A 25,459-nucleotide genomic window follows, 5' to 3' on the forward strand; every position below is an offset into this window, starting at 1 on the left:
TCTGTAAATCCACTGAGTCTTCATTCCTTTGTTCTTTATAGGGCTCTGCAGTTCTCTTCTCCCAAGACACCCCGGAGGAGTGCTCAGAGTGATATAGTCACATTTAGGGCTCACAAGGTACCACAGTGTGCCCACCGTGCTGCTCACTTAGGGAAAATGATGCTCAGATGTCTTGGGTATTATTTTTTGGACACTAAATTTCCTTCCATTAGGATGTAGTCTGAATCTGGTAACCAGACCAATTGCAGTGGAGGCAATCCAACTCATGGTGACCCCACGTGTGTCAGAGTAGAACTGTACTCCATAGGGTTTTCAATGACTGATTTTTCAGAAACAGATCACCAGGCCTTTCTTCCAAGGTGCCTCTGGGTGGACTTGATCTTCCAGCCTTTTGACTAGCATCCAAGTGGATTAACTCTTTTTATTACCCAGGGAATCTGTCAGGGCTTTGTTTTTAATATTGGTGCAATGTAGTTTTCATTGATGGATTACCCTTCATCAAGAGAAATTAAAGCAGGTCATTCTTATATTTTTCAAGTTGTTGTCAAGTGGCAAGGGGAAACTGAGAAAGAAGTAGCCCAGCAGACTCTCTGGTCTTTTAAATTTATCATAATACCTAAATATTAAAGGGAGAATAACCTTTTCACTTATAACTTAAAAAGTGAATGCTCTTTGCTGGTCAAGTGGCTTAAATACCCAGCAAATTGTTGGTTATCAGGGAGGGTTTGGCTTGCTTTCTAGTTCATACAGGATGGATTGCCCAGGCTCTCTGTTCCTCCCCTTCTCTGTAGCTGCCCTTTTGTACAAACAGTTTTGGTGAATAGAAAGATAAATGAACTAAATTTATTTTTCCCTTTAAGCTACCGATAGATGTATTTTGGAACTAGAGGCAGTAGAAACACATCCAGTAAGATTTCAAATTATCTGTGAAGTTCATTTATCCACCTTATCCATCTTTCTCTGACCCTGTATTCCATAGATAACTGAGATTTCACTGCACCACGATTCATGGCGACAAAATCTCAGACATGATGAAGTCAAATGACTAGCTGGGAGTCAAGACTTACAAGATCTGGCTACAGGTCAGGGACCATGAGTTGGGATGATATTTCTATTCTTGAGGCCAAAAAATGCCTGACCTGTGACTAAGGAAAGTTAATTTGTGTCTCATATTTCTGCCTATTGTTTCAAAAAGTCCAAAATGTCCATTGCTGGGTGCAGAGGTGTGCTACATTATAATTATCCCCTCGACATCTCCTTATCTGCTAATGGACATAATAGCTACTAATCAACATAAAGTATGTGCTTTAGGGGGAGATTATTGCCCTCTGAAGAAACCCAGAACTCTGTCAAGCTCTCTTAGTGTGGCAAAAGAGGAAGGACTATTATCTGGCACGAGTAAATATAGCAATAAATGATGTCCATTGCCCACAGGGGGCCTTCCACTTGTTCTTTTTTCACCTTTTATTACTATCCTTCCCCTACCTGTTCTCTCTACATGCTATATGGCCCATTGACACAGCTGTCCGATTAGTATTTAATTCTGAGGGAGAGGAACTTGGATGTTCTGCTCCCAAGACATGAACTGGGGCATGCTTGGATACGATCTAACCCTGTGAACGGGAGCCTAACTTTATAGGCCCGAGGCCGGTGATGATGCGTGCTGTTCTACTCATCCCTGCCCTGTTTATCCTGTGAGTAATAAATGCCTCTTGGTCATGCCATAAGAAGTGTCTGGTCTGTGCTCTGATCCAAATGGTCTCCCACTGAGAAATTGTGAATATAGTGACATTGCATCCATGTTATGCCAAGTAGAGTTCGTTATCATGCCACTGCCACTACATATGTTTATCTAAATTGCTTCTAATTGGAAAAAATATTGTTTTCCCCATAAACGGCATACAGTGGTATATGCATGAAACACACTGCTCCAGGAAGCCCCACTCACACAGACACACATCCGTACAGATGTAGGTGGCAGCAATGATTGTTTCCACAAATCGTAAGTTTCAAAGGTGGAGAAATTTTTCAAGATCTTAGCACACTGGTAGGACCATAACAGTGAAGAAAACATTTGTTAAATGTCTGAATTAAAAAGTGGAGGAAATTCTGCAGTACATATTCAGCATTCAATTTTTTTTTTTTTTTTTTAATCACAAGCCCAGTAACTATAATTTCCAACCAAAAATGAGAGCATGTAGTCTGGCAAATATAAGTATAGCTGTAGGAAGTATATTGAAAATTATGTCTCTGCTACTCATTTTGGTGTACAGGTCATCATAATTACATTCCAGTGAACCAAATCTTTTAGGTGAAATTTACATTTTCAGAAAAATCATGTGTGTTAAAGATAATTTTTTTCATCATTCTAAAAAAAAAGATTGATGCAAATATCCAAAGTAACCTTAGCAATAAAATGTTTATCTTTCCGGGTTTGCTCCAGGTTTGATCAAGTGCTAAGAAGCAGGCCTCTTGCTCTCTCCAGATGGTATAAATGGCATGAGAATGGAATTAGGTGAGTATCTTAACAGTGACCTAAATAAATAATATGGTCATTTATTCTATTTTTAAAGCCAATATATTACTGAACTTAAGATATTGATGGTGGCTTTCCCAGCCAAACGTTCTGAGTTTTAACTGGCAAAGTTTAGGACATAGAATTCAACCAGGACTGATAGGTTCAAGAAGGTTATTAGCAAAATACCCAGGTTTATAGCCTTGTCTCAACTTCTGATTCAGCCATCATCAGAAAAACCTTTTTTGGTCTCCGCGTATTGTAAGGAGACCCCTCTGCTCATTATTGAATTTAGGTAAAAGCAAGATTATGAGGGGACATAAGTTGTGTTTAGAACTTAATTCCTGGTGAATATGAAGGCACATGAGTGTATGTACTAGAGAAATTGACTTGGTAGCAGCAAAACACCAAGCTGCCTCAGGTGCCCAGCTGTGACTGTGGGGTTGTGGAATAGTACAGCTGCTGGGGAAAACAAGCCAGGGGAAATGGTGGTGAAAAGAATGGTGTATAGGGCACATAACAGCTGTCCTCAGTAATTTAAACCCTTTACCTCCATGGTCGAAGAATTAGACTTGTTTTGTGTAGCTACAAAGAGAAGCCCCAGCATCAGCATGTAGGAGTAATAAGGGAGACAGCATTTGTGCAATATAAGGAAGTGCTTCGAGAGAACCAGGGCACCTTAAGCAAAATATGGACGAAGTGTTCAGCAAATCCAGATGCCACCTGAGAGATATGGTCTAGAGGGAGCAAGGCTGGTGGTTTGTGAACCGTTTTACAGAACCCTAAGCATTCTGCAGCACCCCCTTGGGAGCAGTGACAGCAAGGGAGCGCAAGGTTACCACCTAGCTCCATTCTCATCTGCTTATGTTGAATGTCTACATGTGAAACTTGAACTAAGAAGGCAAATTAACAGCAATATTTGTTTTAGATTTATACTCAGTTTTGCTTCAAAGTGAAAGGGTGAGTCCAAAGTTTATATGTATATATAGGATATCCAAGAGGCCCTGATTCTATCATTAAAGTTGAAACCGAGACTTACAGTTATAGGAAGGTTTGAAATGTTTATTCCAAACCAACCTCCAAATGGGCCAGTGTATCTAGGAATTATTAGCTTTGGATATTCAAGCAAACTCCTTAAATCTCTCCGAGCTTCAGTTTCTTTATCTGTAAAAAAAATGGAGAAGAAGAAGGCAATAAAACATACCTCCTTATGGCTCGAGGGGCCATGAGCAAGACCAAATGAGATAATGTATGTGAAGACGCTTAGTACATTTTTCCACCAATTATTAGCTTTTTCTACAAATGTTCATTATTATTCATTCCTTGCTCTCTTCTGTTTCTTGAACAGCTTTGAGAGCCCAGAATAAAACAATGCATGTCGTGACTGAGTTTTTCCTCCTGGGTTTCCCTGGCCAAAGAGAGACACAGATCTTACTGTTTGCATTAATCCTGATGGTCTATCTCCTGACCCTGCTGGGGAATGGGGCTATTGCCTGTGCAGTGAAATGGGACAGGTGGCTCCACACACCCATATACATCCTCTTGGGAAACTTTGCCTTCCTAGAGATCTGGTATGTTTCCTCCACTGTCCCAAAAATGCTGGTCAACATCCTCTCTGAGACTAAGACCATCTCTTTCTCTGGCTGCTTTCTTTCTTCAATTCTACTTCTTTTTTTCGTTGGGTACAACTGAGTGTTTCCTCTTATCAGTTTATGGCCTATGATCGGTACCTGGCCATCTGCCGCCCACTGCACTACCCCTCTATCATGACTGGAAAGTTCTATGTGATGCTGGTATGTGTGTGCTGGGTGAGTGGATTCCTCTGCTATCCAGTCCCCATTGTCCATATCTCTCAACTTCCCTTCTGTGGACCCAATATCATTGACCACATTGTGTGTGACCCAGGCCCATTGTTGGCACTGGCTTGTGTTCCCTCACCTCCTACTGAGCTTATCTGTTACACCTTCAACTCAGTGGTTATCGTTGGACCCTTCCTCTTCATTTCGGGATCTTACACCCTGGTGCTCAGAGCTGTTCTTCGTGTTCCCTCTGGAGATGGTCGAACTAAAGCTTGCTCCACATGCGGGTCCCACCTGACGGTGGTGTCTCTATTCTATGGAACTATTATGATAATGCATGTGAGCCCAACATCAGAGAACCCAGCAGGGATGCAGAAGATCATCACTTTGGTGTACTCAGCAGTGACTCCACTCCTAAACCCCCTTATCTATAGTCTCCGAAACAAGGACATGAAAGATGCTGGGACTATGAATTAGCCCAAACAGAAACATCTTGAAAGAGAAGCTAAATTTGTCACTTCTAGCCTGTGTTATTTAGAATAACGATAGAGAATGGCATCCGTAAATCACATTCTGGCTCACACTTAGGAAGAGAGAGAATTATCTTTCCCTGTTCCTTAACAATTCAGGGGGCCCTGGTTGCACAGTGGTTAAAGCGTTCGGCTGCTAACCGCAAGGTTGGCAGTTCAAACCCACGAACTGCTCTGCAGGAGAAAGATGTAGTAGTCTGCTTCCTTAAAGGTTTACAGCCTTGGAATCCCTGTGGATCAGTTCTACTCTGTCCTACAGGGTTTCTGTGAATCAGAATCAACTCTAACGCAGTGGGTTTGGTTTGGTTTTTAATAGCTCGAGTTCAGTTAATTGGTGATAAATTCGATAAAACATTTTAAATATGCATAGCTCACTGAGTATTATATGGGGTTATTATATATCCAGATTTTTTCTGTGCTATGTCTTTGCTGGTTTTAATCTTAAAAAGTTTTTTTTTTTATTTATGTTGCTCTTTTTTATTGTACTTTAGATGAAGATTTACAGAGCAAACTATTTTCTCATTAAACAATTAATACACATATTGTTTTGTGACATTGGTTGCCAACCCCACCACATTGCACCACTCTCCCATTTTTGACCTCAGGCTCCTCATTACCGGGTTTCCTATCCCCTCCTGCCTTCTCATCCTTGCCTCTGGGCTTTCAGTGTGCCCATTTAGCCTCCTTTTTTTTATTTTTATGGGCCTTTCTAATCTTTAGCTGAAGGGTGAACCTCAGGAGTGACTTCAGTACTGAGCTAAAAGGTGTCTGGGGACTGCACTCTCAGGGTTTCTCTAGTGTCAGTCAGACCGGTAAGTCTGGTCTTTTTTTGTGAATTTGAATTTTGCTCTACACATTTTTCTCCAGCTCTGTCTGGGACCCTCTATTGTGATCCCTATCAGAGCAGTTTTTGGTGGTAGCCGGGCACCAACTAGTTATGTTGGACTCAGTGTGATGGAGGCATTGTTTAATCTTGACTGGCAGAAGAAATTAATTGCATATGTTCTGAAGCCTTTCAAGAGAGGGAGGAATCTTTTAAATTCAGAAAATAAATATTCTTAAAGACAATGAGTCAAGGAGCCTCAAAAACAAACAAAAAATAAAAACAAAAAATCAAACATGCACATCTTTCTTTGAGGTTGTCTTTCACACAAAAAACAGTATGCTTCATATCTCTATCAGTTATGAAGTACAAACTCTCCATTTGTCGTTCAAAGTCCATTCAATAGACTGCTAGACCAGTCTTTTTTCCTACTGATCCACTGTAGAAACCTGCACTTCACAATGATCAGCCTTCTTACTTCTCTTAAACACACTTATTCCCAACTGAGTCTTGGTGTGTAGTGGTTAAGAGCTCCGCTGCTAACCAAAAGGTCTGCAGTTTGAATCTACCAGCTGCTTCTTGGAAATCCTATGGGGTAGTTCTACTCTGTCCTGTAGGGTTTCTATGAGTTGGAATCAGCTTGAAGGCAGTGGATTTGGTTTTGGGTTTGGGTGTTTTAATCACAGTGTTTCCCTTGACCATGAGCACTTGCCCCTGCCTATCTACTGAAGCAAATCTTAATCAACCCTTTCTCTTCCATGAGATAATAGATAATGCCTGATGTCTCCTTGAACTCTCTTTTCCCTGAAATTTACCTTTATCATAATTTGGCCATTTAATGGTTTATTATTTGTTTGTTTTTTTTTATTTGGTAGGGATGCTTAGCTGTACCTTTATGAGCAAGACTAAAACCTAACTATCTTTTGCCTCCCCTCAATGCCCAAATCAGGGCAATGTACACAATAGACACAAACCAAATTCCTATAGATAAATTAATAAATATCTAGGGTACTGATTCTATCATCAAGACTAGCCAAATATATATCTAAATTCCTCGATTTGATTTCTAATCCTGCAAGTTATTCATGCAGAGTACAGTCATATAAATAAACATTAATTTATTCTTCACATATACTTAACTGAGTCCCAACTATTTTGGAATATTTTTACATGGCCTTATCACTTCCAGGGGAAAACTCAGTAAGTCATACCAGAATGCGTCTGTGGGAAAGGGAACTCTAAAGCAGGTTTTGAGGGCAGGCTGTTCAGCACTGAGAAGAATACCATAAAATCTAGCAGTCAATTCTACTAGATTCGATCTTACATTGCCTCCTTATTGTTTTATGTAAATACACCTTAGATTTTGAACTGTGGAAAGGAATAATCCATACCTTCTATATCTGTAATATTTTCATAGTTGCTCGGCTCATACTAGTTCTTCAAAAAGAGTTTAATTATTAATGTGATACATGCAGTAAAGTTCTGCCTAAACTGTTAGATTAACATGACAATTGGAGCAGCAGTCACTTTGAAATTTCCTTTGATGATAACCTGTTACAATAATTGTGATGTCAATCCACTTCATTCATACAGATTGAAGGCAGTGAAACTCTTCACCACTGTAACACTAAAACAATGTGTGTGTGTGTGTGTGTTATATGAAAGGAGAGAAGATTGGTACTCCACTTGACAACGATAGAAGAGGCCCTCAGGCCTTACAACACACATAGGGTTAAGGCATTGCCACCTACTTTCTGGCATCTAACCAGTTTTTTGGAGACGTGATGGCATAGTGGTTAAAGAGCTGGCTGCTAACCAGAATGTTTGGCAGTTTGAATCCACGAGGCACTCCTTGAAAACCATATGGGGCAGTTCTACTCTGTCCTATAGGGTCCCCATGAGTCAAACTGACTTGACAGCAATGGGTTATACATACATATACACATACGCACATATACATACAGGGATACACACACATACACACACTCACATACGCACATATATAAGGAACCCTGGTGGTGCAGTGGTTAAAAGCTCAGCTGCTAACCAAAAGGTTGGCAGTTCAAATCCACCAACTGCTCCTTTGAAACCCTATGAAGCATTTCTACTCTGGGGTTGCTATGATATGGAATCAACTGGATGGCAATGTGTTTGGTTTGGTTTCTCCTCCCCAATTTGTTCCCAGTCCCCAGGAAACCACTGATGTCACTTTCAGTGTATTTTCTGCCATTTTATGCAAATGAAATCATACAGTATGCACTTATTTTTGTCTGGCTTCTTTCATTCAGCATAATTATTTAGAGATTCATGCATTTTGTTGCATGTATCACTAATTTATTCCTTTTAAGAATATTTTTATTAATTGAATTTAAATATTCAATTGTATGGATATAACAAAATGTGCTTATATATTCACTTGTTAATGGATATTTGGGTTGTGTCCAGTCTTTATTATAAATAAACCTGCCATGAATATTTGTGTTCAAGTTTTTGCATGTTTTTTTTTTATACCTTTTTTACTCTTGGGTTAATACCTAGGAGGCAAATGGCTGTATCATATGGTAGGTGTATAATTACCATTTTTTTTAATAAAAAAAAATTTTATTGTGCTTTAAGTGAAAGTTTACAAATCAAGTCAGTCTGTCACATATAAGCTCATATACACCTTACTCCATACTCCCATTTACTCTCCCCCTAATGAGTCAGCCAGCTCTCTCCTTCCAGTCTCTTCTTTCATGATCATTTTGCCAGTTTCTAACCCTCTCTACCCTCCCATCTCCCCTCCAGACAGGAGATGACAACACTTTCTCAAGTGTCCACCTGATACAAGTAGCTCACTCTTCATCAGCATTTCTCTCCAACCCATTGTCCAGTCCCTTCCATGTCTGATAAGTTTGTCTTCAGGAATAGTTCCTGTACTGGGGCAACAGAAGGTTTGGGGACCATGGCCGCCGGGATTCCTCTAGTCTCAGTCAGACCATTAAGTATGGTCTTTTTATGAGAATTTGAGGTCTGTATCCCACTGATCTCCTGCTCCATCAGGGGTTCTCTGTTGTGCTCCCTGTCAGGGCAGTCATCGGTTGTGACCGGGCACAGTTCTTCTGGTCTCAGGATGATGTAAGTCTCTGGTTCATGTGGCTCTTTCTGTCTCCTGGGCTCATAGTTATCGTGTGACCTTGGTGTTCCTCATTCACCTTTGATCCAGGTGGGTTGAGACCAATTGATGCATCTTAGATGGCCGCTTGTTAGCATTTAAGACCCCAGATGCCACATTTCAAAGTGGGATGCAGAAGGTTTTCATAGTAGAATTTATTTTGCCAATTGACTTAGAAGTCCCCTTAAGCCATAGTCCCCAAACCCCGGCCCTTGCTCCGCTGACCTTCGAAGCATTCAGTTTATCCCAGAAACTGCTTTGCTTTTGGTCCAGTCCAGTTGAGCTGACCTTCCCTGTACTGAGTATTGTCCTTCCCTTCACCTAAAGTAGTTCTTATCTACTAACTAATCAGTAAAAAAACCCTCTCCCACCCTCCCTCCCTCCCCCACTCGTAACCACAAAAGTATGTGTTCTTCTCAGTTTATACTATTTCTCAAGACCTTATAATAGTGGTCTTATACAATATTTGTCCTTTTGCCTCTGACTAATTTCACTCAGCATAATGCCTTCCAGGTTCCTCCATGTTATGAAATGTTTCAGAGATTTGTCACTGTTCTTTATCGATGCGTAGTATTCCATTGTCTGAATATACTATAATGTATTTAACCATTCATCCATTGATAGACACCTAGGTTGTTTCCAGTTTTTTGCTATTGTTAACAGAGCTGCAATAAACATAGGTGTGCACATATTTGTTTGTGTAAAGGCTCTTATTTCTCTAGGGTATATTCTGAGGAGTGGGATTTCTGGGTTGTATGGTAGTTCTATTTCTAACTGTTTAAGGTATCGCCAGACAGATTTCCAAAGTGGTTGTACCATTTGACATTCCCACCAGCAGTGTATAAGAGTTCCAATCTCTCTGCAGCTTCTCCAACATTTATTATTTTGTGTTCTTTGGATTAATGCCAGCCTTGTTGGAGTGAGATGGAATCTCATCATAGTTTTAATTTGCATTTCTCTAATGGCTAATGATTGAGAGCATTTTCTCATGTATCTGTTAGCTGCCTGAATATCTTCTTTAGTGAAGTGCGTGTTCCTATCCTTTGGCCACTTTTTGATTGGGTTGTTTGTCTTTTTGTGGTTGAGTTTTAACAGAATCATATAGATTTTAGAGATCAGGCGCTGGTCAGAGATGTCATAGCTGAAAATTCTTTCCCAGTCTGTAGGTGGTCTTTTTACTCTTCTGGTGAAGTCTTTAGATGAGCGTAGGTGTTTGATTTTTAGGAGCTCCCAGTTATCGGGTTTCTCTTCGTCATTTTTGGTAATGTTTTGTGTTCTGTTTATGCCTTGTATTAGGGCTTCTAATGTTGTCCCAATTTTTTCTTCCATGATCTTTATCGTTTTAGTCTTTCTGTTTAGGTCTTTGATCCACTTGGAGTTAGTTTTTGTGCATGGTGTGAGGCATGGGTCCTGTTTCATTTTTTCGCAAATGGATATCCAGTTATGCCAGCTCCATTTGTTAAAAAGACTATCTTTTCCCCAATTAACTAACACTGGGCCTTTGTCAAAGATCAGCTGCTCATATGTGGATGGATTTATATCCAGGTTCTCAATCCTGTTTCGTTGGTCTATGAGCCTGTTGTACCAGTACCAGACTGTTTTGACTACTGTGCCTGTATAATATGTTCTAAAATCAGGTAGAGTGAGGCCTCCCACTTTCTTCTTCTTTTTCAGTAATGCTTTCCCTATCCGGGGCTTCTTTCCCTTCCATATGAAGTTGGTGATTTGTTTCTCCATCATATTAAAAACTGTCATTGGAATTTGAATTGGAAGTGCATTGTATGTACATATGGCTTTTGGTAGAATAGACATTTTTACTCTGTTAAGTCTTCCTATCCATAAGTAAGGTATGTTTTTCCACTTATATAGGTCCCTTTTACTTTGTAGTTTTCTTTGTATAGGTCTTTCACATCTTTGGTAAGACTTATTCCTAAGTATTTTATCTTCTTGGGGGCTACTGTGAATGGTATTGATTTGGTTATTTCCTCTTCAATGTTCTTTTTGTTGATGTAAAGGAATGCAAGTGATTTTTGTATGTTTATGTTATAACCTGAGACTCTGCCAAACTTTTTTATTAGTTTCAGTAGTTTTCTGGAGGATTCTGTAGGGTTTTCTGTGTATAAAATCATGTCATCTGCAAATAGATACAATTTTACTTCTTCCTTGCCAATCCGGATGCTCTTTATTTCTTTGTCTAGCCTAATTGCTCTGGCTAGGACCTCTAGCACAATGTTGAATAAGAGCGGTGATAAAGGGCATCCTTGTCTGGTTCTGGTTCTCAAGGGAAATGCTTTCAGGCTCTCTCCATTTAGAACGATGTTCGCTGTTGGCTTTGTATAAAAAAAAAAAAAAATTTTTTTTTTTTTTTTTTGTATAGATGCCCTTTATTATGTTGAGAAATTTTCCTTCAATTCCTATTTTGCTGAGAGTTTTTATCATGAATGGGTGTTGGATTTTGTCAAATGCTTTTTCTGCATCAATTGATAAGATCATGTGGTTTTTGTCTTTTGTTTTATTTATATGGTGGATTACATTAATGGTTTTTCTAATATTAAACCAGCCTTGCATACCTGGTATAAATCCCAGTTGGTCATGGTGGATTATTTTTTTGATATGTTGTTGAATTCTTTTGGCTAGAATTTTGTTGAGGATTTTTGCATCTATGTTCATGAGGGATATAGGTTTGTAATTTTCTTTTTCTGTGGTGTCTTTACCTGGTTTTGGCATCAGGGATATGGTGGCTTCATCGAATAAGTTAGGTAGTATTCCGTCATTTTCTATGCTTTGAAATACCTTTAGTAGTAGTGGTGTTAACTCTTCTCTGAAAGTTTGGTAGAACTCTGCAGTGAAGCCATCCGGCCAGCGCTTTTTTATGTTGGGAGTTTTTAAATTTCCTTTTCAATCTCTTTTTTTTTGTTATGGGTCTATTTAGTTGTTCTACTTCTAATTGTGTTAATTTAGGTAGGTAGTGTTTTTCTAGAAATTCATCCATTTCTTCTAGGTTTGCAAATTTTTAAGAGTGCAATTTTTTGTAATAATCTGATATGATTCTTTTAATTTCAGTTTTGCCTGTTGTGATATGGCCCGTCTCATTTCTTATTCGGGTTATTTGTTTCCTTTCCTGTATTTCTTTAGTCAGTCTGGCCAATGGTTTATCAATTTTGCTAATTTTTTCAAAGAACCAGCTTTTGGCTTTGTTAATTCTTTCAATTGTTTTTCTATTCTCTAATTCATTTAGTTCAGCTCTAATTTTTATTATTTGTTTTCTTCTGGTGCCTGATGGATTCTTTTGTTGCTCGCTTTGTATTTGTTCAAGTTGTAGGGACAGTTCTCTGATTTTGGCTCTTTCGTCTTTATGTATGTGTGCATTTATTGATATAAATTAACCTCTGAGCACTGCTTTTGCTGTGTCACAGAGGTTTTGATAGGAAGTGTTTTCATTCTCGTTGCATTCTATGAATTTCTTTATTCCCTCCTTAATGTCTTCTATAACCCAGTCTTTTTTGAGCAGGGTATTGTTCTGTTTCCAAGTATTTGATATCTTTTCCCTGTTTTTTCTGTTATTGATTTCGACTTTTATGGCCTTGTGGTCTGAGAAGATGCTTTGTAATATTTTGATGTTTTGGATTCTGCAAAGGTTTGTTTTTTGACCCAATATGTGATCTCTTCTGGAGAATGTTCCATGTGCACTAGAAAAAAAACGTTTACTTTGCAGCTGTTGGGTGGAGTGTTCTGTATAAGTCTATGTGGTCAAGTTGTTTGATTGTAGCAATCAGGTCTTCCATGTCTCTATTGAGCTTCTTACTGGAAGTCCTGTCCTTTTCCGAAAGTTGTGTGTTGAAGTCTCCTACTATATTTGTGGAGGTGTCTACCTCATTTTTCAGTTCTGTTAATATTTGTTTTATGTATCTTGCAGCCCTGTCATTGGGTGCATAAATATTTAATATGGTTATATCTTCCTGGTCAATTGCCCCTTTAATCATTATGTAGTGTCCTTCTTTATCCTTTGTGGTGGATTTAACTTTAAAGTCTTATTTTGTCAGAAATTAATATTGCTATTCCTGCTCTTTTTTGCTTGTTTTTTGCTTGATATATTTTTTTCCATCCTTTGAGTTTTGGTTTGTTTGTATCTCTAAGTCTAAGGTGTGTCTCTTGTAGGCAGCATATAGACGGATCGTGTTTCTTTATCCAGTGTGAGACTCTCTGCCTCTTTATTGGTGCATTTAGTCCATTTATATTCAGCATAATTACAGATAAGTATGAATTTAGTGCTGTCATTTTGATGCCTTTTTGTGTGTGTTGTTGACAATTTCAGTTTTCCACTTACTTTTTTGTGCTGAGACGTTTTTCTTTCTAAGTTGTGTGTTCCTCATTTTCATAGTAGTCAAATTTATGTTTGCTGAGTCGTTATGTTTTTCTTTGTTTTTATTTTGAGTTATGGAATTGTTAGACCTCTTTGTGGTTACCTTAATATTTACCCCTATTTTTCTAAGTAAAAACCTAACTTGTATTGTCCTATATCACCTTGTTTTCCTCTCCATATGGCAGTTCTATGCCTCCTGTATTTAGTCCGTCTTTTTGAGTATTGTGATCTTTTACTTAATGACTTCAATGATTCCGTTTTCAGCATTTTTTTCTTTTTAAAATTAATCTTAATTTATTTTTGTGATTTCCCTATTTGAGTTGATATCAGGATGTTCTGTTCTGTGACCTTATGTTGTGTTGGTACCTGATATTATTGATTTTCTGATCAATTTCCTTTAGTATTTCTTGTAGCTTTGGTTTGGTTTTTGCAAATTCTCTAAGCTCGTGTTTGTCTGTTTTATTTTCAGCTTCATATTTTCAAGAGAGTTTTGCTGGATATATGATCCTTGGCTGGCAGTTTTTCTCCTTTAGCGCTCTATATATGTCATCCCATTGCCTTCTTGACTGCATGGTTTCTGCTGAGTAGTCTGAATTTATTGATTCTCCTTTGTAGGAGACCTTTCTTTTATCCCTGGCTGCTTTTAAAATTTTCTCTGTATCTTTCGTTTTGGCAAGTTTGATGATAATATGTCTTGGTGATTTTCTTTTTGAATCAATCTTAAATGGGGTTCGATGAGCATCTTGGATAGATATCCTTTCGTCTTTCATGATGTCAGGGAAGTTTTCTGCCAACTGATCTTCAACTATTCTTTCTGTATTTTCTGTTATCCCTCCCTGTTCTGGAACTCCAATCACACACAAGTTATTCTTCTTGATAGAGTTCCACATGATTCTTAGGGTTTATTCATTATTTTTAATTCTTTTATCTGGTTTTTCTTCAACTGTATTGATGTCAATGCCCTTATCCTGCAACTCCCCCACTCTGTATTCCAATTGCTCTATTCTGCTCCTCTGACTTCCTATTGAGTTGTCTAATTCTGTAATTCTACTGTTAATCGTTTGGATTTCTGAATGCTGTCTCTCTATGGATTCTTGCAGCTTATTAATTTTTCCACTATATTCTTGAATAATCTTTTTGATTTCTTCAACTGCTTTATCAGTGTTTTCCTTGGCTTTTTCTGTAGATTGCCTTATTTCATTTCTGAGGTAATCCCTGATGTCTTGAAGCATTCTGTAAATTAGTTTTTCATATTCTGCATCTGGAAATTCTAGGATTGTATCTTCCTTTTGGAAAGGTTTTGATTCTTTAATTTGGGGAGTTGTAGAAGCAATCATGGTCTGCTTCTTTATGTGGTTTGATATCGACTGCTGTCTCCGAGCCATCTATAAGATATTGTAATGATTTATTTTATATTTGCTCACTGAGTATTATCTTGTTTTGTTTTCTTTCAATATACGTAGATGGGCTACTAGATTGTGCTGTCTTGATTGCTGAGCCTTTGAATCACTTATGTCCTATTACCAGGTGGTTTGGGCTCTTACCAGATATATAAGCCTAAGAGTCCATTCACTCTTCTTGAGTAGAATCTTATATGGGGTCACCAAGTGTGTGGGGTAGACTGTCACTTATTCACTTAGAGGAGTAGTTGTGATAGCTGTGTGCACCAGATTCTAGTAGCAGCAGGGGGTCACAATCCGGGGGGGGTAGGATGCTGAAAGGCTTCCCCCAAGTGCCAGTGAGGTAGGTGTGTCTCTATTCCTAAAGCACTTTGGTGGGTGGACTCTGCAGCTGTACCTTAGGCACTCCATGCATGTACCTCTATAGATTGGTAGCTATCACTATCCTCAGACCCCTATGGCAGGAGGCTAGGTGGTTTGGGTGGAGCTTCAGCCCTCAGTTCCCTGTTGTGGGTCAGTGAGGGCTCTGTTTAATAGGTAGAGATATCAGACCTGGGAAACTTGTCTTTCCAGTAGTCTGCTAAAACAATTACTGTCAAATCACTATCAGAATTGCCTTTACATTATAATAGCCACCTTATTCCTTGTAGGGATGAAAGCCCAAGACTGTGGATCTCATATGCTTGGCTGGAGCTGGTTCTGTATTTTTAGTCCCATTTCAGGAAGTCAGGGAAGGATTTTTGGTCCCTGGGTTTTTTATAGCTGCTTCTCTCAGTCCCATGATCTCTCAGGCCAGGAGAATGGGTTAGGAAAAGACAAAATAAATAAATAAAAACCACAGAGCAATCCACTCTCTGGCCCAGGAAATTCCAATGTTAATGAAGCCACCTGGGAAGGGGAGGAGAGGGATCAGATAGATAAGAGAGAGTATCATCCAGGAATATAGACAAAGTTACTTATCTTGCTTGGTGATGACTGTTTTATCTGAGATCCTGAAGGGTGTGTAGCCCCTGTGCATTGGCTGGGTCAAGATTGCCCCCGAGGTTCAGGCCTGCATCCTGTGCTTGTGCTGTCTCAGAAGACTTGGTCAGTTCTTCCGCTCCCAGTCCAAAGCACAGTGCCAAGGTTCCCTGGCTGGGATGCCACACTCCAGTCTCCAAAACCAGTCACTGCCTCCCCGTGACTTCTCCTTCTGTCAGCCACGCTGCTGCGACGCCTGCGTGCACTGGCTGAGCTTCCCCTGAGGTCACTTCTGGGGGCTAGGGCTGCGTCCCATGTTTGAACCATCTCAGGATGCCATGCTCAGCTTCCCTGCTCCCAGTCCAAAGCCCAGCGCCAAGGTTTACTGACTAGGACGCTGGCTCCAGGCTCCAAAAACAGTCGCTGCTTCCCCGTGGTTGTTCGTTCTCTCATTAGCCGGGTCAGTGTGCAGTCTGCTTGCGCTGGCTGAGTCTCTGTCACTCAGGCCAGCTCTTTATATCTGTGTTTGATGGTCAGGGTTTGTAGATTGTCATGTATGTGATCGATTCACTTGTTTTTCCGAGTCTTTGTTGCAAGAGGGATCCGAGCTAGCTTCTACCTAGTCAGCCATCTTGGCCCCACCTCCTGTATTATTAACTTTTTAAGGAACTGAGAAATTGTTTTGCAAAGTGCTTGTATCATTTTGGAGCCCTGGTGACACAGTGGTTAAGAGCTCCACTGCTAACCAGAAGGTAGGTAGTTCAATCTACCAGTCACTTCTTGGAAACACTATGGGGCATTTCTACTCTGTCTTACAGGGTTGCTATGAGTTGGAGTCAACTGGACGGGAATGAGTTTTTGTACTGTTTCACATTCCCATTAGCAGTGTATGAGAGCATCAGTTCCTTTATATCCTGTCCAACACTTGGTATGGTCAATCTTTCAAATTCTAGTCATTCTGGTATGTGTGTATCTTGTGTTTTAAACTTGTATTTCCCTAATGGCTAATGATGTTGAACTTTTTTTTTTTAATTGTGCTTTAGGTGAAAGTTTACAGCTCAAGTTAGTTTCCTGTTCAAAAATTTATAAATATTGTTTTATGACATTGGCTGCAATCCCTACAATGTAACAGCACTCTTCCCCTGTCCACCCAGGCTTCCCTGTGTCCACTTGTCCAGTTTTCCTGCCTTCTTGTCTTGCTTTTGGGCAGGAGTTGCCTATTTGGTCTCCTATATTTGATTGAACTAAGAAGCATATTCCTCACGTGTGTTATTGTTTGTTTTATGTAGTTGTCATTGTTGTTAGGTGTAGTCGAGTCACTTCCAGCTCATAGTGATCCTTTGCACAACAGAATGAAACACTGCCCAGTCCTGTGCCTTCCTCACAATTATTACCATGCTTGAGCCCATTGTTGCAGCCACTGTGTCAATCCATATCATTGAGGATCTTCCTCTTTTTTGCTGACTCTGCTTTATCAAGCATCATGTCCTTCTCTGGTGACTGATCCCTCCTGATAACCTGTCCAAAGTATGTGAGACAAATTCTCACCATGCTTGCTTCTAAGCAGCATTCTGGTTGTAATTCTTCCAAGACAGATTTGTTCATTCTTTTAGCAGTCCATGGTATAGTCAATATTCTTTGCCAACACCACAATACAAAAGTGTCAATTCTTCTTCGGTCTTCCTTATTCATTGTCCAGCTTTCACATGCATGTGAGGGGATTAGAAACACCATGGCTTGGGTCAGGTGCACTTTAGTCCTCAGGTGACATCTTTGCTTTTTAACACTTTAAAGAGATCTCTTGCAGCCAATTGCTCAACCCAATGTATCTTTTGATTTCTTGACTGCTGCTTCCATGGGTGTTGATTGTGGATCCAAGTAAAAAGAAATCCTTGACAACCTCAGTCTTTTCTCTGTTTATTATGATGTTGCTTATTGGTCCAGTTGTAAGGATTTTTGTTTTCTTTATGTTGAGGTGTAATCCATACTGAAGGCCGTGGTCTTTAATTTTCATCAGTGAGTGCTTCAAGTCCTCTTCAGTTTCAGAAAGCAAGGCTGTTAATGAGTTTTCCTCCAATCCTGATGCTATGTTCTTCTTCATTTAGTCCAGCTTCTTGGATTATTTACTAAGCATACAGATTGAATAGGTATGCGGAAAGGATACAACCCAGATGCACACCTTTCCTGATTTTAAACCAATCAGTACCCCCTCCTTCTGTTGGAATGACTGCCTCTCGATCCATGTACAGATTCCTTATGAGCACAAGTAAGTGTTCTGAATTCCCATTCTTCGTAATGTTATCCATAATTTGTTCTGGTCCACACATTCAAATGCCTTAGCATAGTCAATAAAACACAGGTAAACATCCTTCTTGTATTCTCTGCTTTTAGCCAGGATCCATCTGACGTCAGCAATGATATACCTAGTTCCACGTCCTCCTCCAAATCTGCCTTGAATTTCTGGCAGTTCCCTGTAGATACAGTGCTGCAGCAGCTTTTGAATGATCTTGAGCAAAATTTTCCTTATGTGTGATATTAATGATATTATTCAATAATTCCTGCATTTGGCTGCATCACCTTTCTTGGGAATAGGCATAAGTATTTATCTCTTCCAGTCAGTTGGCCAGGAAGCTGTCTTCCAAATTTCTTGGCATAGACAAGAGAGCTTTTCGACTGCTGCATTAGTTTGTTGAAACATCTCAATTGGTATTTCGTCAGTTCCAGGAGCCTTGTTTTTCTCCTTTGCCTTCAGTGCAGCTTTAACTTATTCCTTCAGTACCTTTGGTTTCTGATCAGATGTTGCCTCCTGAAATGGTTAAATGTCGACCAATTCTTTTTGGTATAGTGACTTTGCCTAACCCTTTCATCTTTTGCTGATGCTTCCTACATCATTTAATATTCTCTATGTAGAATCCTTCAGTATTGCAACTTGAGGCTTCAATTTTTTCCTCAGTTCTTTTAGCTTGAGAAATACTGAGTGTGTTCTTCCCTTTTTTCTTTCTTTCTCCAGGTCTTTGCACATGTCATCATAATGCTTTACTTTGTCTTCTTGAGCCACCCTTTGAAATCTTCTGCTCAGCTCTTTTACTTCAACATTTTTCCCTTTTGCTTTAGCTGCTCAGTGTTCAAGAGCAAGTTTCAGAGCCTCTTCTGATATCCATTTAGATCTTTTCTTTCTCTCCTGTCTTTTTAATGACCTCTTAGTTTGTTTTATAGGCTGTCTAATCTTTGTCTGAAAAGTGTGCTTTGGGAGTGATTTCAGTTCTGAGTTAGCAGAGTGTCCAGGGGCCATGGTCTCAGGGGTTCCTTCAGTCTGTGTTGGATCAGTAAGTTTAGTCTTTTATTGTGAATTTGAATTGTGTTCCAGATTTTTTCTCCCTGTCTGTCTGGAGCTCTCTGTTGTGATCCCCATTAGAGTGGTTGGTACCTGGGCACCCTCTAGTTCTTTGGGGTCAGGCTATTGGAGGATCTGGTTCATGTACTCTGTTAGTCCTTAGAGTTAATATTTTCCCTATGTCTTTGGTTTTCTTCATTTTTCTTTGCTCCAGGCATGGTGGGACCAATAGATGTACATTAGATGGCTACTCACAAGGTTTTAAGACCCCAGATGCTACTCACCAAGTAGGATGTAGAACATTTTCTTTATGACCTGTTATGTCAATTGACCTAAATGTCCCCTGAGAGTATGGTCCCCAGCCCTCAGCCCCAGTAACTTGGTCCCTCAAGTTGTTTGGATGTGTCTAGGAAACTTGCATGGCTTTGCCTTGGCCAGGTTGTGCTGAATTCCCCTATATTGTGTGTTTTGTTCCCCTTCACCAAAGTTGACATTTGTCTACTATCTAGCTAATGATTTCCACTCCCCATCTCTCCACACCCTTATAACCATCAAAGAATTCTTTTTTTCTCTGTGTAAACGTTTTCTTGAATTCTTATAATAGTGGTCTCACAATATTTGTCCTTCTGTGGCTGACTTTTTTCACTGAGCATAATGCCCTCCGATTCATCCATGTTGTGAGATGTTTGACAGATTCATTATCGTTCTCCATTTTTGTGTAGCAAGCATGTTTTCATTTACTTATTTTCCACCTGTATATCTTCAGGTGAAATGTCTGTTCAAATATTTTGTCTCTTTACCATGTGGGAGACCTTGTTTTGATCCTGGCCAATGAATCTCAAGTGCAGCCACTACCTGCTTTCAGTGGATGCTTGTGTCTTAGTCATCTAGTGCTGCCATAACAGAGATAACACAAGTGGAGGGCTTTAACAAAGAGAAATTTATTTTCTCACAGTCTAGTAGGTTACAATTCCAAATTCAGGACGTTGGCTCCAGGGGATGGCTTTCTTTCTCTGTTGAGTCTGGAGGAAGGTCCTTGTCCTCAATCTTCCCTTGGTTGAGGAGCTTCTCAGGCTTAGGGACCCTGTGTTCAAAGGATGCGCTCTGCTCCTGGTGCTGCTTTCTTGATGGTATGAGGTCCCCAACTCTGTGCTTGGTTCTTTTTCCTTTTTTGTCTTGAGATCTAAAAGGTAGTGCAGGCCTCACCCCAGAGAAACTCCCTTTACCTTGGATCAGGGAGGTGACCTGAGTAAGGGTGATGTTATAATCCCACCCTAATCCTCTCAACATAAAATTACAGTCACAAAATGGAGGACAACCACACAATACAGGGAATCATGGCCTAACCAAGTTGACACATACTTTTTGGGGGACAAAATTCAATGCATGACCACTTGTGTGTTGCTGTGAAGCTGAATAGGTTTCAGCTAGGCTTTCAGACTAAGCAGGGTTAGGAAGAAAGGACTAGCGATCTACTTCCAAAAATCAGCCAGTGAAAACCCTATGGATCATAATGTTCCCATCTGCAGCCAATCATGGAAATGGTGAAAGACCAGGCAGCATTTGGCTCTGTTGTGCATGAGTAAGGGGGCTAACTCAATGGCAGCTAACAACAAGAACAACAAGGAGCATAAGAATTTTACTTCCTCTGAGAAACCCATTTGTTTCACAGATAATGAAAATCATATACACATAATATTTCCCCCTTTCCTCATTTTGCTTAAAAGGGAGTTCAGTACAAATTTAGAGACTTGACTTCAATAACAACTCAAAATCTTATAGTCCAGAAATGTTCATTCTTAAGAATAGTTTCTGAAGGTGGTGAGATTTTCATTAAGACCTTCCTTTTATATATAGTATTGAACAACCCCCAAAATCAAAAACGTATCCCCTGTTTTCAAGTCGATTCTGACTCATACTGACGCTATAGGACAGATTAGAATTGCCTCATGGGGTTTCCAAGGAGCGCCTGGTGTATCTGAACCACCAACTTTTTGGTTAGCAGCCCTGGCTCTTAGCCACCAGGTTTTCCATAGTATTGAACATTTTCCCTCAAAAGTTCAGATCAAATCCTAACTCTTTACTGTTGCCTGGAGGTTCTAGATGATCTGATCCTGCCTACTTCTCCAGCCTCATATACCATTTTCTTCCTGTGTAGCCCAAAGCAACATTTTCTATTCTTTGAAAGGAGCCCCAGTGGCACAGTGGTTAAGAGCTTGGCTATTAACCAAAAGGTTCGTAGTTTGAATCCACCATCCATTCCTTGGAAACCCTGTGGGGCTGTTATACTCTGACCTTTAGGGTCCCTATAAATCAGAATCGACTTGACGGCAATGGTTTTTTGTGTGTGTGTGGTTTATTTTTTGAAAACCCCAAACATATACCTAGACTTACTTGGAACATGCTTCCTCTAGACCTTTGCATTACTTAATCCCTCCCTTTGAAATAGCACCTCCTAAAAAGCCATTCTCTGATCATGTTATCTAAATTATTCCCCATCTATCCCTAAATTTTTAAAATTCCTACTCCCTTTTATTTTTTTATAACACTTATGACTACTGAAATTCTAGATCTATGTGTTTAACTGCTTATTACATGTCTTCCTTACTAGAATGTAACTTCATGAAGTCGAGCACTTGGTCTTGTCAATAAATGTTTATTGAATTAATGAATGTAATACATCGACCCCAGATGCCAACAGACCTATTTTTTTTTTTGAGCAAATAGACCAAATCACCTGGAGTGCCATCAAATTCTTTTGACTCTGCCTTTTTTTTCCCTCAATATCTTAGAATCACTGTACATTTTCCCTTTCTGCTTTTACCCATCCTGGGCAGCGTGTTCAACTTAAAGTTCCTTCTTTGGAAACTAACCCCAAGGTGTAATGCCACTGCAAGTTAATCTTTAAAAATGTAACCCTATTCCAGGTATCTTACCTATCCTTCACAGATAGGGAAAAGTAAGAAGAATGTAATCTACTTCTTATTTTGTAAATGAAGGTCTTGAAAGTAGAATCAGGATGGGGGGGCAGGAAGAAAGCTTCTACTCTCTTAAGTGTTTTTGTCACAGCATTCAATGTAGATTCTTTGCTTTTCCCTGTTAAGAGCAGAACTAGATTTTTATATCTCTGCCTATATCACATACTTATTTAAAATAGTGTCTCTAAAAGAGCAGTCCGTGGACTGGTGCTGGTCCAGATGCATCAGAATCACCTGACTGCATTAAAATAAAGATTTTTCAGGGTCCACCTAAAGATTCTGTTTTAGGAGATTTGAGGAAAGGCCTGGGAATCTGATCTTTGAAAATGTTTTCCAGGTAATTGTGAAAGAGAAAGGCTTGGGAGGCAGCACTTTAGATCATTATTAGCAATTTTGATGCCAATTAAATAAAAATTTTAGCTCAGTTATGATTTGTTGAGTGGCACTAATTTCCTTTTACCTGAGCCTCAATGATGTGAATGCTTTATTCCTCTTCTAGGAGGACAGTAGACACACTAGGCTGGAAAAAACCAGGCATAAGAATGGGATATGCACTGATCAGAGGTAAATACAAAACAAAAACATGAGGTCAGGGAGTAGGTAAAAAATCACATGTAAAAGGGAAAGAAATTATTGGAGAAAGTTCTAAAGTCCAGATATCCAGGTCATTTAATTCATTTTACCAGCTACCAAGTCCTGATTTGCAGGCAAGATCTGGTTTAAACGTGATGCTCTTATTCATTCCTTAACTAGGTAGAAATTGATGAATTTGGGTCTGGGTCTGTAGGTTCACAGGAACAGAAGCTTACCTTTTACTTGGGAATAGAAATAGGGGGAAAATAGCCTGATCCTGTCCACTCATTTTCTCTCATTCACTTTGATGAATTTTCATGCACAGCCCAATTTTTCTCAAGCCAGCCTTCATGTCCTTGTTCTGGAGACTGTAGACCAGAGAGTTTACCAGTGGGGTCACTGATGAATAGAACAAAGTTACAACCTTCTGTATCCCAGCTGGATTTCCAGAGGTTGGGCTGATATACATCACCATGAGAGTCCCGTAGAACAAAGACACCACGACTAGGTGGGAACCACAGGTAGAGAAAGCCGTATGCTCACCAGCTGCTGAAGGAACCCATAACACTGCTCTGAGAGCCAGGGTATATGACCCAATGATGAAAAAGAAGGTGATGAAGATAATAAAAGAACTCAATATAGAACAAGAAACCTCAATTCCAGGGGCAGAGATGCAGGACAGGGCCAGAAGGGGACCTGGGTCACAGACAAAGTGGTCAATGGTATTGGGGCCACAAAAAGGGAGTTGTGTGATAAAATAGATAGGAACTGGGTATCAGAGGAAGGCTGTCACAGAGCAGATGGCCACCAAGTTCATGCAGAGACGACTGGTCATGATGGTCGGTTAGTGGAGAGGCCTACAGATGGCCAGGTACCGATCAAAAGCCATGAGGGGCAGAAAGAAGGTCTCAGTAGAGCCCATAGAGAAGAATAAGTAGAACTGGAGGAAGCAGCCAGTGAAAGAGAGGGTTTTAGTCTCATATTGGGAACAGTAGTGTTGATGTAACAGATCTCCAGGAAGGAGAAATTGGCCAGCAGAATGTACATGGGGGTGTGGAGCCTGTGATCCAGCTTCACGGCACAGAGGATGGCTCCGTTGCCCATCAGTGTCAGGATGTAGGTCACGGAGAACAGCATGAAGAGGAGGACCTGAACCTGTCTGGAGCAAGGGAAACTCAGAAGTATGAATTCAGTTACTGTGTTGACTCCTGACATATTCATGACTTCCTAAGGTATAGAGAGGAAAAGAGTGACAATGACTGAGGTGGCCTTATTACTTAATTCCCAGGGATATTTCTTTCTTTCTTTTTTTAAAAAGACATTTCTAAGTTCTTCAGATTACATTATTTTATTAAATAAATAATAATCTTTACTGCTGAACACTGCTGAACTTTGAAAGTGCTTTATATGATGTGATGCTGCGAATCGTTGAAGTCTTTCTCATTCCTCTTTCAGAATTTTCTCAAAGGATAGGATCCTATGCAATAAGCATCATGGAGAAGGTTAATAGCAGCACTTAGAAACCTGTGTAAGGAAATATGAAAATTACGCATAAAATAAGATATAAGAGGCTTTTAATATGACACACATATAGTGACTCTATAGGACAGAGTAGAACTGCCCCACAGAGTTTCCCAGGAGCACCTGGTGGATTCAAACTGCAGACTTTTGGTTAGCAGACATAGCTCTTAACCAATACACTGCCAGGGTTCCCTTCAAGTACTTAGACCTTTGGAATCAGAGTCACAAATGCTATGCATCAGGGAAGGAGAAAATGGAGAGGTAACAAAGTCTTTATGCAATTCACTTTCATTCTAGATCAGTGTTGGAGTTAAACTGTTATTAATTTTAATTTGATCTGATATCCTAGATCAAAAAAAGGTCAAATGTGCTGTCCTTTCTTTAGCATTCATCAAGCCTGTTAATGCAGGAAATCTTTGAACATCCAAAAACCAGTTACCATTGAGTTGATTCTGAGTCATGGTGATCCTATGTGTTGCCGAGTAGAACTGTTCCGTAGGATTTTCAAGGCTATGACCTTTGGAAGCAGGTCCCCAGCCCTTTCTTCCAAGGTGCCAACATTTCAGTTAGTGGGTAGAGCTTAACCATTTGCACCACCCAGGGATGCTTTTTGAACACCTAGGCATCTACAAAATGGTTTTCTACCTGATTCCATCTTTTACCAGCTAAATTTAAATACCACTGGTAAACCTCAGTCTAAGTTACAACTTTCCTCACAGGTAGAAAAAATGAACAATAGATTTGGTATCTTATTTTAAGATTTTTTTGCCTTGAAGTGACAGGATTTATGGAAAGGTTCCTGTTCATCTGGTTTATGGGTGGACACAAAATATTACAAATGCCAGGCACTCCCAAGTAGAAACCTCTGGGACAAATGGCAGAGCCATAAACCGTCTCTTCAGATAAGCATTTCCTCTCTTACTTCCCAGCTCTTTCTGTTGCTCTCATCTCATTAAAGGTGTGGGAGGTTGGAGTTGTTTTGGGAAGTGGAGGGAGAGCTGGGGAGTCACTGCAATATTGAAACATATAATATCTTCATGAAAACTGCCTTCTCAGAATTAGGCTTCATCTGGAACATTGTCTGACTTCCATTGTGAGAGGGGCAAAACGAGGCCAAAGAAATCTCCTAAGATTCAGTAGCCAATAGTTTGGTCTTTTTGGACCCCCTCAGTTAGTGAGGGACAGTCTTTACTTGGGCCTAAATGACCTCAAGTGGTGATATTTATTTAGGAAAACAGAAGTCCAGAATGCAGCCCCAGATGCTTTGATTTTTTTAATATTCTAGCTAAAAATATTTCTTAAGGTATTAGTTAAAAATGTGTTACATTCCACATCACAAAATGCCATACCTGTAAGGATGACCTTGATTATTGCGATTGGAGACACAATGGGATGGGAGTGATTCAGAATTTCACACTTTGCTGTAATGCTCCTCTTCGCTCTATGAGTAGATTGTCTGTGGTGTGGCAAAGCTGTGAGTGTGTTTTATGTAATAGGAATTCAGAGTAC

At 39.8% G+C, this 25,459-nt stretch overlaps 1 non-coding gene and 2 pseudogenes across 1 annotated transcript; 2 read left to right on the top strand and 1 right to left on the bottom strand.

The window, feature by feature from the left end:
* The first annotated feature begins 2,898 nt into the window (after positions 1–2,898).
* LOC100670107 (olfactory receptor 11H6-like) lies at positions 2,899–4,791 on the top strand (annotated as a pseudogene).
* A 2,527-nt stretch (positions 4,792–7,318) lies between these two features.
* Positions 7,319–7,444, top strand: LOC135232639 (U6atac minor spliceosomal RNA). Its single transcript, XR_010323254.1, has one exon. It is a non-coding gene; the product is annotated as a U6atac minor spliceosomal RNA (small nuclear RNA).
* A 15,073-nt stretch (positions 7,445–22,517) lies between these two features.
* On the bottom strand, positions 22,518–23,744 carry LOC100673548 (olfactory receptor 11H6-like; annotated as a pseudogene).
* Between the last annotated feature and the right edge of the window lie 1,715 nt (positions 23,745–25,459).

This window comes from Loxodonta africana, chromosome 10 (genome assembly GCF_030014295.1).
Source record: "Loxodonta africana isolate mLoxAfr1 chromosome 10, mLoxAfr1.hap2, whole genome shotgun sequence".
Classification (NCBI taxonomy): domain Eukaryota; kingdom Metazoa; phylum Chordata; class Mammalia; order Proboscidea; family Elephantidae; genus Loxodonta; species Loxodonta africana.